This window comes from Pteropus alecto, unplaced genomic scaffold (assembly GCF_000325575.1).
Source record: "Pteropus alecto unplaced genomic scaffold, ASM32557v1 scaffold25, whole genome shotgun sequence".
Taxonomy (NCBI): domain Eukaryota; kingdom Metazoa; phylum Chordata; class Mammalia; order Chiroptera; family Pteropodidae; genus Pteropus; species Pteropus alecto.
In genome coordinates, this window is record NW_006441955.1 from 8,426,975 (window position 1) to 8,444,587 (window position 17,613).

The following is a 17,613-nucleotide window of genomic DNA, read 5'->3' on the forward strand; positions in this document are numbered from 1 at the left end:
GGGAGAACAGACATTTTTATAATGTTGAGCCTTCTTCCCTCAATTTGTTCAGTTATGTTATGCCCTTTGACAGGTTTTATATTTTTTAAATCTAGATTTTACATCTTCAGTATTTATTCTTGGGTATTTTATTTTTGTTGCTATTATTAATGGAATTTATTTTTCTATTATGTGTTCTAAATGATTACTTACAGCAATACAGAAAATATTTTTACATATTTATTTTTAAACCAATCATCTTCAATCTCTTATTAGTTCTTACAGTTTCTGATAGATATTTCCTATTTGAAAATATCTGCAAACATTGACAATTTTCTCATTTTGCATTTAAACACTTGATTTCTTTTTATTATATTAGTGTATTGCATTGCCTCAAATTTCAGAATGTTAAATGAGAGAGGTGACCACCATCTGATATTATTAGGGATGCCCTCAAGTTTCACTGCTATGTTACACATTGGCTATTGGTGTGAGATAGATGCTCTTTATCATGTGAGGGGAACTCTCTAATTCTAGTTTTCTTTTCTTTTTTTTTCTTGAAGAGAATAATCAATTTTATCAGATGCCTTTTTGGCATCTGCTCAGATGAGACAATCTTGACCTATTAATTGCATTCCAAGAATCAACTTTATTTAGTCATGGTTTACAGCTGTGTTTAATTTGCTAATATTTAATTTAGGAATTTCTGATTATTCATTAGAAAGATTAGGCTATAATCTTTCTAATAAAACTTTTTGATGTTTTATTATTCCAGCTTTGAAATATGAATTCAGAAACTGTTTCTTCTGCATTTTCAACAGCTTAAGTAGGATGTCATTTTCTCCCTTCATTCACAGCTACTCCAGGCACACCACGCTTATTGGCCTTGCCAGCTTTGTAACGCTTTTCCCTCTACTGCCATCATCTCATAGAGAACACTTACTCATTTCTTAAGACCCATCTCAAACATCAACACTGCTCTGTAGCCTTCTCCATAGCCTTCTCCCACCATTTCTATAGTATCAGCACATGCTTTGATTCCAGCCCTAATCCTACTATAATTTTTCCCCACTGGAGTCTGAGTTTCTTGAAGGTGGGACAGTCATGTATGCATTGTGAGAATTTTTTTTTCTGAATCTCCAGTCCTAATCACAGGACCTGGCACATAGCTTGTCCTTAATAACTCTTTGTTACATGGATAACAGTTTTGCTTTAAACTATGCCAGTGAAAAATTTCAAAGAGGTATGTGATGCTTCTTTGCCTTTCTTTGACGATAAAATAGAGATAATAATCACTCACTGCCGTTCTGCACACTTAGTAGAGTTACTATGCTGGGATAAATAGATATGAAAAGATAAAGTGAAGGAATTAAGTACACAATAGTGATTAGACTTTCTTTGGTATTAATAATAGGTAATGTTTTGAGCAGGTATGGAATTATCAGATGTATTTCTCATAATAGCCCTATGAAGTCGATAGTGTTATCTCAATTTTGCATATGACTGATCTGAATGTTAGAGTGCTTAAATAACTTGTCTGAGGTCAAACAACTGGCAAGTCTTGAAGCCAGAACCTACAGCAGATTTTCTGAATTGAGTCCATCATCTGGAAGCGACTCTCTGTTGACTCATCAGTAAAGACAGTGTGTTCCAGCTGCGTGAGAAAAGCGACAAATAATACGCAAAGGGTGAAGATTTGTTTAAATAATTATTTCCCAAGTTCTACCTAAGTTTAGTGCACAATAGGAAGAAAAACTATTGAATATCTACCTGTTTGACTTCTGTATCATTTGTCATTTGTCTTTTGAGGGTTCCTTTAGTTTTAGTTGATGCTGTGGTATTGATTTATCACATATCACATAAAAGGATAAACATGGGCTGTGTAATAATTGACCACTTTTCTGTTTCCTTCTTTGGAGGTCTGAAAAGACACTTTCCTTTAATAACTAAATTCCTAGACTTGTGAGCTCATGGCTGTGAGTTACAGGTGAGTGATCTTAACCTATAATGTGAAATGAGACAGCCTTCAGGGTTCTCCCCACCCCTAAAAGGAAGGCGTGGTAGAGCTGCTAAAAGTATAGTATGAAGAAGGACAGTTTAGAATTTTACTGTTGACAGTATGCCAGCCCTGAATGCTGCTCATTCCATCTCCAACCAGTTCCTGCTTCTTCCCCACTCCAGGCTGCGACCCCAGCATGAGTGATAGAAGTAGCAAGAGGCTGTTCAGAAGATTAAAGACCCAAGTCACCAGAGGCTGCTGTCTCGCAAGAATATTTAGACGTTTTCCGCTTGGCAGTCATTCATACTCTCCAGCAAAGGATGAACAGAAAACCTGTTCAAAAAGTTTCCCTCTTCGGATCTCTGTACCTTGGAAGATAAAGTGAATGCGTGGGTTTTGTTTTAAAATTAAATATTCATTGGATTGGGTTAGAGCTATTACTGTTCTGGAGAATAAAACTAGATTTTTCCTTTGTTTCAGAATAACTGTAGTCATTTCACTTAAGAATCAATTTCTGTACTGAATCAGTCAGGGTAATGCATGGTATGATTTTGTAATATAATAGACACAACTTGGAATTGAATACAGAAAGACTCAAAGTATTTTATAGAGGGTGTGTGAGCAATTTGACATCACAGAAACTCCGCAGACAGAAGCAACCAAGGAGTGGAGGAAAGAGACTTGGGAACCAGACCCTGGGAACTGTGACAGCCTCTGGGTGAGCTCTTTGGCTCTATTGATTGATAGCTGTTTCATACCATCTCTGAGTTTCAGTTTCCTAAGCTGTAAAATGGGGAGCATTTTCTCTCAGGATTTGTGTAAGGATTTAGAAATGATAGTTGTGAGTGGCACATCTAGAGTAGGAGCACAAGAGTGGCAGCTATTATTCGTATTTCAACATAAATATTGAGAACTGGTCACTAAAAAACTTAAACGCCATTTACATCTTTCTTTCTTTTTTTTTTTTTTTAATCTTTCAGGCACCACTGCTCACATTACCCTTGAATTTAAACATCTTTTAAAAGCTTTCAAAGCTTTGAAGGTTGATTTCAAAGAAACCTGTTTTTATTCTAGGCGTTTTTCCTACTGTCATTCTGAGTAAAACAAAAACATTTACTGTCAAAACACGGGTTTGCTCTCAAGCACAAAATGAAAGCAGATATGTCTGCCTGATTTATTTTGGCATTCGCCTAGCAGTTAAATAGGACACCTTTTAATTTGTCACTTCTTTAAGATGCACTTAGGTTGGAAAAGTAAATCACCAGTGCATGGTTTCAGCTAACCTTGAACTAATTTGGGCAAAAAAATGTATTCTTTATTCCTCTAACATACGTCCTTTCAAAAGTGTCAATTAAAGAAGAAAATATTTAGCAAATAGTTTAAGATAGTAACACCTGATAGATTTTTCTTTTTACTTTAAACTAGAGGCAGTTAGAAATCTAACTTATTACCAAAGACCAAAAACAGGTCTGGGAAGAGGCATAGGATGATAATGCTTTTCAACAAGCCAACACAGAACTATTTAAAATAGTGAATAATCAAGTATTTTTAAGAATAAAAATCAACTATAATAGATTCAAAATTCAAATCTCAACTCTATCAAGTCATTTGATCTCTCCGATCTCAGTTTCTTTATCTATAAATTGGGAATAATATCTTTCTGCTCCATGTTGGTTAGAAATTAACAGAGGTAATGGACATTAAGCATCCAGCACCTCTCAGGCACATACTAGTTGCTCAACAAGTGTGAGCCGCTGTTGTTATTTAGAAGAGCTTGTGTAACATTTCTTAGCAATTCAATACAGGAATGAGCATTTCTTATTGTATGAAAGTTGTTTCTCCTATCTGTCTGAAATTTATTTTGCTGGAATCTAAGCCCATTTTCTCATTTTTGAAAAGTTGGCGATATCTGTTTAATACTTTCTGCATAATGAGGCCAGATTAAGGGCGTGTATTTATGCAATCGTTATATAAGCACTCCTAAGCAGAGGTTTTTTTTGGCATCTCAGTGACCTAACTGTAATCTGTAATCTGAATGATTATTGGATAGACAAACCGATTTAGTAACAAGAGTATATGGAAATGACACATATACACACATATATACATACACTCATAAATATATATGCATATGTAAACATGTATACATTTTTTTCAGTTCTTCCATACGTGTATAAGTCAAGGTCCAGCTTTAGACTTCATGTTTTTGTTTTTTTTTTTGTTTTGTTTTTGTTTTTAGGTGTGGAGTTTGTGGAGAATGTGAAGGAAAATAAATGCTTTCTTGTTTGGGTCCCTTAAAGCAGCTGAGCTTGAAATAAACTATGGCGAACTCTGAGAGTTGAGAATAATCTTGGTTTAACAACCAACGGTTTAGCAGGTTGTCTTTGTTTTTGTTTTAAAGGAGAATTCGCAAATTCATAGGGCTAGTCCTTGAGTCTTTCCCAGCTTTGAAAGCCCCATGCTAAATGTGGTCCAAACACCACACCTACACAGAGTGTGCTTTTTCTGACACCATCCTCCTCGTTCTTCTTTGTTGTGGCTGATTTTCCAACCATATCAAGTGCCCGAATTCAACTGAAGACAAACTGATTCAGCTCCTCACAGAAGCTTTCTTTTTCTGGCCCACTGCCAGGAAAACAGGCCTTCACCTGGTCAGATGGAAGCTTTGAAACAATTTCCTCTTCCAATCCCTTGCCTGAATATCCAGCAGAAACTTGTGGAATAAAACCAGGCTAAACTATTGTTCTCAAACATGTTTATTTTTAAGTTTTACATGGTGTGTTACAGAAATTAATGGAAAATTTCTAAAAATTTTGCTGTTCTGTTGAATGCATTGTACATAAAGTTAAAAATAATGTGTCCATATATGTTAACAAACTGTCATCTGAGGTAAAGTTAAAGTAGGTCTAGAAATGTACTGCAACAGTCATTTTCTCTTTCTCATCTTTATTAAAAAAATATGTGTCAGAACACAGAAATTGAAATGAACCAAACCCACAGAGTAAACATTTTTTTTTTTTTAAAAAGAAGGTGCCCGGTACATTACAGGATGGGGTTTCAGCAGACACTGGGATGAGTACGAATTATCAACAAAGTGTTGAGGCATGTAAAGATTGAAGAGCTATGGGGAATGGGGACAGAATGACAGGTGGCATTTCCCTGGTTTCAAAATTTAAAGTGACAAATTTAGTGCTAGTGAAGGATGAGAAATTAACAGCTATACACATGGATTTTTTTTTTTATCGCTCTAACTGGAACTGTGCAGACTCCCCATGGCCTTTTGGTATTGGCACCCCAGCTTTTATTTGGAAATTTCACTGTACTCCTGGGATAGCTACTATGGTTCTGAGCTCACTAAACAGTGCTTGTTAAGAATCAGAATTCTGCCAGTGATAACATGGATGGCAGTTTAAAATGTTGAATTTACTCCCTCACTTGAATGCATCACATGGGCATCTTCTTTAACTTCAGAGCCAGTTACATTTTCAATCACATTCAATGAATGATAAGTCCACCGAGCTGTCACTTTCTGCTATAAAATTAACTCTAGACAGCGTACCTGAAACAGCATCAGCCAGAGTTCACCTGGAACGTGTCAGAAGCAACCCAAAGGATCAGTATAACTTGTGATACTGCAAGACAAACTCAAGAAGGCCAGATTGAGGGAGAAGATAGCACCACTTGTTTTTGAATCAGAATCATGGACAACATAGTAATTTAAGCCATTTCCCCAGGGGAACTGCCTATCGTATCAAATCCCCCCCCAAAACAACCAAACTGATTTCAGGACAACTCTTAGGGTTGTCATACCTTTCCCATTTTCCCCTTTCATGTGAAAAGATTACCTAATCATACAATGTATGCACTTTCCTGAAAAAATCATGTGGACCAACAGGTGACAGCTACAGAGGGAGGTAAATGGCCCTTCTCTCTTTTTAGATCTTCCGCATTAGGATGACATTTACATATATTCTGTAATGGACATTTGGTCAGGTTACCTAATGGAAAATATTTTATTCAGAGACCTGTGTAAAATTTGGGCTTTGAACGGTAACAATCACTTTGACTTATCAATTTTCTCTTTGTGAGCAGGTATACCTTCTTCTAAATCATTTTAGTTCCTATTCATATGAAGAAGCAAAGTACCCAGGCCTATTTAAGTTAATCACATATCAACTCTAATTTTCAAATTTTCAAACCAGGTAATGGTAATTACCCTCATATCTAATTAATCACATGATTCTTTAAAGTTTCCTTTTTAGTGTTAAACCACTAAATTCGACATACTATAACTGCATAGGAACATCAAGAAAACACGTTTGACCTGTAGAACAATTCTCTGTAGGGCAAAAATATATAGATTTTTTATGAAAATCATGTGCTAAACGTACGAACCGAACACTGCACTTTTTGTCTCATAAATGTAAAAAAAGGAAGCTTAAACTCTTCTGTTTCACATACAAACAGTCCAGTGATTTCTATGGGAGTAGGTGAAGGTGGAGAGGTGGGAGAGAGGTTTAGTCTGAAGGACAGTCCTTCAAAACGTGAATTGTCTTTTTCTGGTTTTACGCAGAGGGCGGGTACTCTTGTGGAAAGGCTAGATTAGATATGGAGTCACATGCTCCCTTTCTGTTCACTAGCTGCTGATTGGCCAACTGCTCCTGCCAGCTGTCTCTGAACTCCAGCTTCCTACCATATGTTCCACATAACATCTGGAAAGCGAGCCCCATCCATCAAGTTTGTCACATCTTGCACTCAATCTGCTACCTTCTCTACAGTGTAATGGCATTAAAAAGCATTTTCATTAACATTTATATTTACAAAAAAAAAAAGAACTGGCAATTTTTCATTAGAACTCCTTAAAGCCATTTCCCTTAAATATTTAAAGAGTTTAATGGTAAGGTTTTTTTCAAATTATAAAATAAAAATTCCTTTTGAATTTTCTGATGTACAAAAAGAGATAGAGATGAACCATTGTGATCACAGAATCAGTTTGTTATTCTGAATATTTATGTCACCATTGTTCCATTAGGAAGTCAGTTTTTAAGATCCGAAACCACATTACCAGGACTGTAACAGAATTATTTGGCAAATGACTTTTCTTTGCAAATGGCACGTGGAGAAGACACTTGTCTGCATAGCATCACAGCAGCAAGATATCGGAAAAATAAAAAATATCATTTTATTGTACTTAGAATTTAGAGCTTCTTAGGAAATCGGATGCAGTTTTCATCTTTCTCATCAATGGGATTTGACGTCCTTTACTACTCACAGAATGAAGGTTCAAAATGAAAGCTGTCTTTCTTCACCAGGATGCAGAAATAGCTAAAGGGTTGTTTTGGCAACATTCTTGATCATAAAGAATAATCAACCACTTATTTGTCTTGTGATTTCAAGTTAACTCATTTCATATGAGACTTTTTTCCAGTTAGATTTCTTCATTAATATCTAAAAAAAGTCAAAAGCAATAAAAAAATTTGTACACCCATTAATTTTCAAACATGACAAAGGAAGGAAAGGGGAAAAATGGCAGACCAGAACCTGTGGCGTGATGAAAAAACATCAGCATATGTCAAAAGACATATGGATGAGGAGACTGTAGTCACAGAGGACCTCTCGCTTTGCCTAAAAGAAGTCAGTGCCAATCTTTGTAACTCTCTGAGGCCTGTCACTCCATTGGTCAACAGGTAGAGAAATAAAAAGAGAATTAAGATTTTGCATACTGGGTCATCTGAAACGCACACTAAGAGAGCTCAGAATATTTGTTGGATAAGTATTTGCTTGATTTGTGGTTTAACGTTGGGTATGATTTTGTTATACTTTTATGCTTTTTTTTTGTTTTGTTTTTGTGCTGCCATAGATATCTACTGTTGGTTGCCAAAAACTCTGAGTTCCCTCTTCCAAATGAGTTCCATTGGGCAATAATGAGTTTCTTCGTGGGATGAGGTGAGTTGAAAGAATACAAGAGAGCCTATTGTAATGCTGATTTCCATGCCAGTCTTGAAGCACCCGTCACGAGCCCGCATTGATGCTGTTTCTTAGGTCTGTTGATCTGCGTATAGAGAGGCTCCAGCTCCTATGGATAGAGGGACAAAATGAGACCTGCTCTTTTCTAGATAGGAATTTCTGAGACAGCTTGGGAAGGAGAATTTGGGATTAGAACAGAAAGGTGACAAGATATGATGGATGACCTTAGGTAATTTTTGGATTATTGGATCATGATGCATAACATTTGGGCAACTTTTTTTTTTTTTTTTATCATCAAGGAGAACTACTCACCCAGGCATTTGTCCTTGGTTTTCAAGGGAGACTGATTGCCCTTGTTAGAGAAATAGCATGGCATAGTAGAGAGAGCTAGAGAAGCTGTGTGATATGGGCAAGATACTTAGCTTTTCTGAGACTCAGTTTCCCCAACCATGAAATGGGAACAATACTGTTCATCTTACAGGGTTTTTGAGAGAATTAGAGATAATATATATAAAGCATCTAGCACAGTATTTGGCAATAACAGGTCTTCAGAAAATGGTAACAATTATCATGAGTCAAGTGGAGATTGTTCCAACAGTTTTATGAATGTCCACTTGATATTGCTGAAATTTTACTTCAATCTGCTCTTTGGTTTCTCCATGTAGTGATGACAGAGCATACTTTAGAGCAAGAGAAACAGGAATTGTGCCATTAGCTCTTAGTTAAAAGCTTCTGGGACTTGTTTCCATTCAATCTGCTGTTTCAGGTTTGGCCAGTCCTTTGCCTGCACCTACGAGGCTGCACTAAGACATACACAAGGATTTTCACTAGTACATGATATAGCAAACCTTCAATCCAAATGCAGATGGTAAAAGGTGTTTGGCCTCATTGAAACCATTTCAGGACTCCAGTTTACATTGAAATGGCCCAAGATGCACTGGCCAAGCAGATCAGATCAATACTCTGGTCTTAAGCATACATAGGCTCTTCCATTAAAGTTGACCTTTATGCTGTTTCTCTTGAATGTTTGTGCCAGAATTATATCTTAATTCTGTCATATTTTATATATTAACCTGCCTCCTGCCATGTGACTATTAGTTGCTTCTTTTTTTGGACCACCAGATTGAACCTATGTGTCTAGCACAACGCTAGGTATTTTCAAGTACATTGTCTTTTTAACTCATCACAACAGTCTTGTAAGTTAAATGATGCTTTATCTCTTTTGCAAATGAGAAATCAAGCACAGAGAGGTTAAGTAATTTGCTCATAGTCACACATCTTGTAAGTTTGGGACATGAGACCTAAAAATAGGGTCCAGTGCTTTTTCTAGTGTACACAACAGCTGCCAAAAAAAAAAAAAAAAAAGAAGAAAAAGAAAAAAGGTCAACTCTTTAATCTGTAGTGTTGTAGAGTGCTTTAAAGTTCATAAAGCTCCCTCATGTTTTATTTTATCTGCTTAACAGTCCTGGGAGTGACTTGTATTGTTCCATCCTCGTTCTGAGATAAAAACTGAAGATCAGAGAGTTTTTTTTATGGGATCTCAAGGTCACTGTGCCACCTCTCATGTATTCAATATATCATACTGCTTGTCTTTATTGTAAAGTCAGAACAGACTAGAAGATAACTTTGTCCAGATCCATCATTTTACAGATGAGAAATTTGAAGCCCAGAGAAGAGAGCTTTTGTTTCTCCAGAGTCACAAGGTTACTAGCAGCCATGCCATGAATAGGATCCAGGACTCCTACCATCAGATCCAGGATGTTTTCTTCTAGAACTCGTTACGTTTGTATTCTCCCAGGGAGAAGGAGCTTCCTACCCTTCAGGCACCCTATTCTGTTACATAACTGAATGTCAATTGGTCCCTCCATACTTTCCATCTATGGGACTCCATACTACCTTTAAAACCTAAAGAATAAGTGTAATTCTTCTTCCAAATGTCCAATAACAGAAAGCATAGAAGCCTAGTCTTCCACACCCTGCTTCCGGTTACCGCCCGCCAGTTCCTTTTGCCATTTCACATATGTGAAACTAGCACTGTCAAGGCTCAGTAAAAGTTTGCTGAATTAGTAAATGACTACGATACAGTTTCTACATTCTTTACTATTCTGATCCCTTTGTCCTAAAATCACTCCAGTTCAGCTTTATTCTCTCAAATTCTAATCTAGCAAAATCTATAGCAAGATGATTTATTAAGCACCTAAACTATTCTCAGCTGATGTCTTGAAATGTTTCGAATAGGTGTTGTACAGGCTTATAAAGCCTGTAACTCTCCTGTGTTTGTATTCTGGGGTGGATTGGGTGGAGCCAAGGTGGAGTTAGTTATAAAGTGCAAGCACTGGGAAAAACCATTTTCTTTGCCTATGCTGGGCTACAAGATGCATCTTAATCTTCCCCGGGTAGACTTCCTCAGCCCACTCTTCTTTTTGGATGCCCTAAGAAGTCAGGCTGCCTTGATCTCACCCTACAATTTGCTCTATTCTAATTTTGGAAACTAATTTATTCAACTGAGAATGACACCTAAAAACAGAAGAAGACAGCAGGCTCAGACAGGGTAATTAATGCCACACTGCATTAACTTTCTGCAGCTGAGATAAATATTCACACATCTCCTGCTTGCCGGAATTTAGCCTCAAATCCCCATCACAACAGTAGTAACGAGTGCAGTCAACTCTCAATTATCCCCACTAATGAAGGGGAGCAGTGGTGTGGAAAACCCCAAGCAGCAGATAATCCCAAAGTCTGACACCGTGATGCATTATCCGTTTTGGCAATAGCTCTTCCTTTCTTGTTACCAAATCTTAGAGCTCGAGGGGAGCTAAGAAATCATTTGATCCAGAAATTTCTGACCTGACTTCTGGCAAGGTCACAGTGGGGTCTTCAGGCTGTTTTCGATATTCCAAAATGTTTAAATGGTATCACACATTAATACAGCCCGCTGGTGATGTTTTTTGTTCTCTGGGCAGATCTGACCACATCTCTGCTCTTCTTCAAATCACTCAAAGGCTCCCCATTACCCACAAGGTAAGGTCAAAGCTTCTAGCTGGGTGCACAAGACTTATTAGTCTTATAGTCTATTAGAGCTAATAAATGCCCCTTTCAGACTGTGACTCAAAACTCAACTTTCAGGTCACGTATATCAAGCTTTAAAAAAGAGATTTAATGCCTCTGCCGGAATAATCTTTCTGAAATGGATTTGGTCATGCCAGTCTCCCGCTTGAAACGACCCTCCTGACTCCCGAGGACAACGCAAACTCCTCAGGATGGCACACAAGGCCCTCCCAACATGGCTGCACCTGCCCATCCAGCCCTGTCTACTTCCTCCCTCTCCTATGCCCTACCTTCCCTACTCTGCTTCTGGTCAGTCTGACATGACAGGACTTTCCCATCTCTGGGGCTCTGCTCAGGCAGTGCCTTCAGGTCCTCTCTTTGTTTTGCATCTGAGAGTTCATACTTTCAGAACCAGCTCAAGTATAAAGGCTTCTTAGACTCTATAGTGCCCTGTGTAGACCTCCTTCTACACTGCCATCATGTCATTCCCTAAGTACTTTCTACACAGTAAGCTCCACTGCACCTTTCATGTCAGTATCTCAAATTCTGAGCGAAAGCTTGGAACATGGGAGGCACAGCTGCTAACAACATGGAGAATGAGGATGTGGGTGAATGAATGAATGGTTCTTCGCTTAATGGAAGCTAGCAAATACTCACGAACTTTAAGCTCACCTGTGATTGACACAGTACTATCTTCTAGAGAACAAAGTAGACGGAAAACCAGACAATGCAAATGAAAACAAAATCAGCCCCCCAAACTTTGACTTAAATTGAATACCCTATTTTCTGGGAGGCTCGGTGAAAGAATGAAAGCACACAGATTTAAAATCAGGTAAATCTAGGTTAGTATTCCCGCTGCCAATCTCCTGCAGCCAAAATTCACCAGGAACACACTTGCAGTTGAACAAGTTGGGTTTATTACTCATTGAAGCAAGGGGAGCCATGAGCATCTCTCTAAGAGGGTTTAAGAAAGTGCTTATTCCAGGATTTGGATTACGTTAGATAATTTGGGGGAAGGTAAAAAAAAAAAAAGTGAGGTTTTTCTCTGGGTTGGATGCTCTTAGGAAGAGGGAGTATGATCATTTTAAAAAATCTTATCTCGAGGGCAGAAAGAACAGAGCAAGGGTGAAGCCAGGAGAGAAGACTGTTTGGTCATGTATATAATGTGGACAACGTTCAAGTTTTGCCTGTGCTCAGCCATGGCTACAGAATGGTTTTGATTTGTCTTGACCCATCATGGTCACAGAATAGTTCTGTCTGATGCTGATGTTCTGTGAACCTGTTTATGTTCACAGAACCCCAAAGCCTAGCTGTGAGGGCTGGGCTGGTTCCTGGCTGTCAGGCCACTGTTCTTTCTTACTGTTACCCAGTTAGTAACCCTAGGACTCTGTGAAGGTTACTTAACCTCTCTGAGCGCCAGTTTCCTCATCTGTAAAATGAGGCTAGAATTCTTCTCTGTGAACGGTGTAGTGAGCATTCAAGGAGAAAATATATGTTGATTGTATAGCACAGAGCCTGGCACAGAGGAGGTACCCCCAAAAAGGTTAGGTCCCTTATGTCTGGGCATGTGGCTTTATCTTTCCTTTACAGAAGATGGTTTTAGGCTTCATAATCACCTATAGGTGGTTTTCCAAATTGCTTCTCCTTCATAGCACATAGGCAATGGAGCTCTGTTATGAAATTTAATAACGGTGCTAGATCAGCCCCAGGGAAACTGCAGAAAGAATGTGGGGTTCACCTAAAGAATCTGGTTGCAGGGACCTCTGGATAACTAAGGCTGCCACATTTGCAGACAACTTTAAGTATGAATTACGTGCTTACGTCCAACAGTCAAGCAGAATCACAGACTTAGAGATGAACTTATATTTATTTACAGAAATGTTAGCAGTCTGTAAAGAACTTTTCTGTATCACACACATGATCTCACTTGGGTGTCACACTGTGGCTGTGCCCTGGACTTTCTTATCTCCATTTATAGGGAAGAAGCCTGGCTCCCCAGAGTCTGATGACTTGCCCAAGTTCACACAGCCAGCACAGGGCAGGGCTGACATATAACTAGGTTTGTTATTATTATTATTATTATTAGTTTTTCATTGTGGCAAAATACATATGGCATAGCATTTGCCACTTTAATCATCAAGTATGCAACTCAGTGGCATTAACTACACTCACAATGTTGTGCAACCATCGCTACTATTTTCAAAAATCTTTTATCACCCCCGACTCTGTACCCATAGATTAGATTTATTTTTTCTAGAGTTTCATGTAAATACATCCAGGTCTTTTTAAGCCCACTGTCCTTTCCACTACCATGTGTTTGCTTTTGCAGAATGTGAAAGCAGGAAGGGTCCTTAGTCTCACAGTTCCTTTCCTGCAGGAAGAAACTGAAACTCCCAGATGTGAGGGTTGTTTCCCCCAGCGTCCATGGGAAATGGTGGAGAGCCAGGAGGCAGCCCAAGTCTGGATGCCATTTCTGTGTTGGTTTCCTCACTCCCTCACCTATCACCAACTCTTGGGCTTGAAATAGGAGCAAATAGTTTCCTATCCTATATTATAATGAGCCTCTTTTGAAAGTCACCTAAATTGTGCTTATTATTACTTTGCATCCATTTAATTTTTATAGTGTTTATTTTTGGAAAGCTTGGCCTTGTCTAACAAAGGTGAGTCCAAAAAAATTAATAGTGGAGAAAAGACAGGTCATGCTGAGAAAGGAGGTCTTGGATGTGAGTTGAATGTGCATCATGCAGTCTGCTTGCCGAGTGAGCCCAGCTGTGCCCCGCCCTGAGGGCCCGAGGTCCACACTGAGCCCAGCCAGGGATCAGAGTGGGCCTGGGGGTGAGGCAAAGCTCAGCATTGTTCTGCCGAGGGAACAGCTTCAGCCTTGTGATCTTCTAGTCCCAACACTGGGGCCTGGCTCAGTGGGGTTTTACATTTCCTAGTCTGGCAAATGAAAAAGGGTGGTGGTTGTCAGGGAGTGTAAATAAGGCTGAAATAACTTAATAAAGTTCAATCTGAAGACATAAATAGCATCATCAAAAATGCATGGATTTCAGAGCCAGAAAAAGGCTGGCAATCCTCCTGACTGCCTCTATGAACATAGGCAAGCATTTCACCTGGGCCTCCATTTGTTCATCTATAAAATCGTCTTTGTAACATCTACATCATGGTGATAAGTAACAGTGAGCTCAGATGACATAAAGGATTTTAACAAGTGGTGGGATTCTCCCTTTCCTTTTTATTCAAAGGAAAAGACAAAGCTTTCTAACCACTTTCAGCCTGAAAATTTGTCTTTCAGGGTAGAAAAGTCTTCAAAATACAGGATAGATTTAATGATAATACCTTAGTGACTGATGCTGCCGCCACACACACTCACTTCCTGCGATCCTGGGGTGCTGAAGCTCACTTGGTGAACCCAGAGACACACAGTCCGAGTTCCAAGGGGGTCTGTCTGCACATGTTCTGATCAATTTTACATTTTCCTATCAATAACAATAATGATAGACACAAAGTATCTGCTTTGCACAATTACATCATCTGTCTTGAACCTGTCACATAGCAGATGAGGAAACTGAGGTTGTTGACACCAGTTCTCTGCCATAAGCAGGACAGCCTGTCCTGAGTAAGCTCCTGGTCATCAGGAGAGGGTCCTGGATCACAAGACAATGGCCTCCAGGAATCCTGATGAAGTCAGCATGTTTAAGGGACTCGGGTCCTGTCCTTTGTTAGCTAGAAATAAGGACAGCCTGGAGAAGGGGTGCTCTTGGAAGAATTTGAGGAATGGGTCTTCCATGCTCTAGTTGGGTGACATTCGGCAAGTTAGAAGGTTCTAAAATGTCAGAGCTGGAAGGGCCCGTGGACATTGCTTTCCAGAAGAGGAGACCAAAAGTCAGAAAGGAAGCCATCTGCCTCGGGTCACACAGCAATTAAGTCCAAGAAAAGATGCTAAATCCTAGGTGTTCTGGTCCTGTCTGTGTGCTCTTAAACTACTTAATCCGGCTCCAGATATAATCCTACCCCCATTACTCGTGAATCTTTTGATTTTAGCAAGTCATTAGCCTTTCTACCTTAACTGTCATATTTGTGGAATGGGAAAAATTAAAATACTGATGTGTGGAATGAGGTGATGTTTATGAAAGTGCTATAAACATGTTACTGATTTTTAAATATATTTTATTAGTGGTAGTAAACGAAAGACATTGTGATTACCTTCTATAGAGTGATTCTAGAAACACTGGTCATAATGTAAACAAGAGGTCAGCAAACTACAGTCCATTGGCTAGTTTGGGTGGCTGCCTGTTTTTTGTATGTAAAGTATTACTGGAACTCAGCCATGTTCTTTGCTGCTTTTCTACAGCCATAGTGGAGCAGGTTAGTTGTGACAGAGACGGTACGGCCTACAAAACATCAATATTTACAGGAAGTTTGCCGGCCTCTGGTCTAAATGATCAGTGTGTTCTAGTAGTGCCCACTATTCCACTGACTGAAAACTACGTTGAAATCTTGACCTGTAGTCTGGTTTTTTCTTTTGACCTCCAGCGTCTCGTATCTAACAGCCTGCTGGCATCTCTCCTTGGATGTCTCATAGCCACCTCAAATTCATCTGGTCTCAAAGTAAACTTGCCTTCTTTCCTCTCAAGCATGTTGCTCTGTTGCTTAGGGTGACTGGTACCACCTAGACCCCTAAACTAGGAACCAGGGGTCATCCTAGATTATTCCTCTGTCCTCACCTCCCATTTCCCTTCAGTATTAACTTCCTCCTGATTTTACCTTTAAATATCTCTCGGCCCAAAGCCCACCTCTCATCTAGCCGACACTGCCATCAGCCAGGCCCTTCACATCTGCCTGAACCATTCTAATGCCTTGGGTTGAACTTCCCACTCAGTGCTATGTCCATGAAATGGGCAGATTATTTTCTGTTTTTGTGGTTCTTTGTTTTAAGACTGTTGTTTGGTTCTATTTAAAAACAGAATAGTGACGAAAAGCCCAAGTACATATATTTGACTATCGAAGCTTACAAAGCACTTTCATATTCATGGCATTTTCTAATTCTGGGACAGTCAGTCTTGTGAGGGAGTTATTCTAATTATCCATGTGTATACATATGAGGAGAACAGGGTGTAGAGGGGTTACATGTATGCCTAAGGTCATCTGCTTTGGAACCACAATTCAGACTCAAGTCCCCTGAACTCTGTGTGCCTTTCTTCCTCAACTCTTCTTTTTTTAAAAAAGATTCTTCCTCTTAGAGAATCTGAAGTTCGGCTTTCCTTTCCCTTGAATGCTAGAAATCCACCAGTAATATTTTGTCTTCAGTTCCCACTATGGAGATCTGTATTAAAAAAATGACAGCAACTTATTATTTATGGCAATACCTATTGTTACTAAGGGAGACAGACCAAACAATTCCCTATTGTTACAGATGCTACTTTGACTTGACAGCTGGGAAAGTCTGATAGGCAGTTTATTTACTTAGCCATTTAACCAAATAAATGTTTTCATTTTTCTTTCATCTCCTCAAAAGCTAACATTTTGCCCTTAAAATTGCTCCAGCAACACATAAGTGAAGTATAAATTACCTGCCTTTCCCACACCAGCCATTATAATATTATTTTGGTTCTTTTTCACCCCTATTGACCTAGTCTTTTGAAGATATGTGGTTCTCCCAGACAGAAGGGTAGAGGAAAGTGAAATAATTGAAGATATTTCCCTTTATTGCTAAAACTGAAATGCTGTCTGAGATTGTCCCTGAAGCCTCCACCTGCAAGGATCGAGTTTGTCTGTTTTCTCTTACTGTGGTGAAACATGGCTTTAACCTATCAACAGATGTCGCCTCTACCTACCCAGAATTGTGTGGTTATTTCTAAACAAAAGCAGCTGGAGATAATGGTTGCAAGAGTGATAAGAAAGATGGGACTCATGCTTTCCAACTGTACGAAGGTACAGGGGAAAATAAAGCCACATATATAATTATCCCTGCATGTTATCCCTTTTCTGAATGTCTAGAAAAGCATTAAAAAATGCTTTACAGTAAATTAAAAAATTTCCAGTAGGTTAGCTGGGTGAATGGAATGGAGACAGAAAGATCAAATGTGGCTTGTGCTTCTATCGATGCAGGGGCCCAGAAAGGCTCATTTGAACTTCCCTTGTGAGTATCTAGGGGATATGTCTGCAAGGCTGGCATCAGCCTCTTGGCATACGATTCTTGATAGGCAATTGTGAAATTGCCAGGCTAAGCTTTCAAAGGGAGGAAACTGCTTCATTGAAGATGATATAGGCCAGCCCTCCCTTGGAGCTGGGAGCTACTTATGATGGTTTACATGTGAACATAAGACTGCTCATTTTTTGGAAGTGAGAGGTGGCCTGTGAGGCCCTAATTAGGGTCATTCTGATTATGAAACAGGACATGCCAGAGGGCTAAGAAGTAGGTTTTTCTTTTCTTCTCTGCCTCAAAGCTGTTTTGAGGCATATTGAAAACTAATGATCTGAAGATAGAAAATACAGAGTAAAACCTCCTAGCCAATGGCCTGGGTCACTAAGGTAGAATTTATTCAACATAAGGGCTAAATGTCTAAAATCTAATGTAGTGGGGAACCAATATTTATTGAGCACATATGATGGTGGTG

General features: G+C 39.0%; 1 protein-coding gene across 5 annotated transcripts in view; it reads right to left on the reverse strand.

Annotated features, from left to right (window-relative positions):
* Positions 1-4,718: 4,718 nt before the first annotated feature.
* DAB1 (DAB1, reelin adaptor protein) overlaps positions 4,719-17,613 on the reverse strand; it is a 375,105-nt gene continuing 362,210 nt past the window's right edge. For 2 of the 5 annotated variants that reach the window (XM_006919251.3, XM_025052052.1), the window contains exon 15: positions 4,719-8,054. The gene's annotated coding sequence lies outside the window, so the exon portion shown is untranslated. The remainder of the gene's footprint in view (positions 8,055-17,613) is intronic. The other 3 variants (XM_006919254.2, XM_006919252.2, XM_006919253.1) reach the window with 2 other exon arrangements.